Source organism: Pteropus vampyrus, unplaced genomic scaffold (assembly GCF_000151845.1).
Source record: "Pteropus vampyrus isolate Shadow unplaced genomic scaffold, Pvam_2.0 Scaffold1000003821, whole genome shotgun sequence".
NCBI lineage: Eukaryota > Metazoa > Chordata > Mammalia > Chiroptera > Pteropodidae > Pteropus > Pteropus vampyrus.
The window spans coordinates 1-1519 of record NW_011918223.1 but is presented as its reverse complement, the minus strand read 5'-3'; the positions used below and the strand labels follow the sequence as shown (position 1 = coordinate 1519).

General features: G+C 43.6%; 1 pseudogene; it reads left to right on the top strand.

Annotated features, from left to right (window-relative positions):
• The first annotated feature begins 615 nt into the window (after positions 1–615).
• On the top strand, positions 616–734 carry LOC111735584 (annotated as a pseudogene).
• Positions 735–1519: the final 785 nt, after the last annotated feature.

Genomic DNA, 1519 nt, shown 5'->3' with positions numbered 1-1519 from the left:
TCTTTGTAGAAGAAGGCTGTGAGATTCCGTTGCGGAGTGCTTCCACAGCAAACCGGTGATGGAGGTAACCAAGCTAGTGTGGGAAGAGTCCCTCCAGGTAGCTCTCGCACCAGGTAGAGACGTGTGGAAGAGGAAAAGGGGGAGCTGTGATTCTCCTCCTTCCTTCTGATATTGTCCTGATGTATATAGTCCAATACGAACCTTAAGTATAGGATACAGCTCCTCATTTCCATAGAGGAAATATATACTCTGAATGGATGTAAATTATAGAAAACTGACAGAGCAGGCTGACTTTGCTGGCCCACCCCCTCTTTGTACATCCTCTCTTTTAGTGAGACCCTATGTCATTTGCCTCATTTCACCCCTATCATCTTTATCACACAAGCTGCTCAGAGATCTCTATCTCAGTTTTCACTCTTGCTGCTTCTCCCATCTCTTTCTCTCCTTTGCCCACGAATGTCACTCATTCTTACTCCATCTTGAGATCCATTTAAAGGAGGCCACTTCTGATAATGAGACTTCACTGGCATTTTTTTTTCAAGAGCTGGAGCCCTGGGAATATTCTGACTTCATATTGAAATAAATGTGCCCCTTCACCATAAAACATGAATCTGGGTCTATGGCCATGCCACCCTGAACAAGCCCAATCCCTTCTGATCTCGGAAGCTAAGCAGGGTCGGGCATGGTTAGTACTTGGATGGGAGACCACCTAGAAAGACCAGATGCTGTAGGCATAAAAATAAAATAAAAAATAAGGGATTGTAAGTTGACAAGGTCCTTGCAATCTGTGAGGTCAACCAAGGGTCGCCTTGCCTAAAAACAAACAAACAATCAAACAAACAAATAAAAATAACATGATCCTGGGCTCTATCTTCAACTCTCATGGGACAGCTTTAGTCGCCTACCTGTATTCTGAGGCCTATTCCCTTCTGTCTCTTCCAAGACCAGGACCTTGCTTCACTGTTATGCTATTTCCTGCTAATATTTCTGACTCCCGAGTTACAGTCAGCTAATAGGCTTCACTCTTCCAACTAAAAAATTCCCTAACCTTCTTCTAGTTCGCATATCCTTCTTTCTACTATCCTCTTTTTATAATAATATTATTCCACAGGCCAGTCTTTGCTCGCTTGCTCGCTCGCTTGCACTGTCTCTGTGTCTCTGTCTGTCTGTCTGTCTCTCTCTCTGTCTCTCTCACACACACACAAACAGCCTCACTCTCCTTCCCTCTCCCTCCGGCTCTCACTCTCAACTTCCTCACATCCATTCACTTGGGAAACCCTCTGAAGTCAGGCTACTGACTCCAATATGACACTGAAACGCTGTTGGAAAAGTCACCGTCAACCTCCTAATCACCAAATCCTTATTGCTATATTCTTCTTTTTTTCTTTCATATGTAACACCATGCCTCTCCTTTCTTTGATTTTGAGGTTTCTCTCTCTTCTAGTTCTCCTCCCACCCTTCTGAATATTCTTTCTCAATTGCTTTTGGGGTTTCTCTTTCTCTCTTTACCTCTTACATA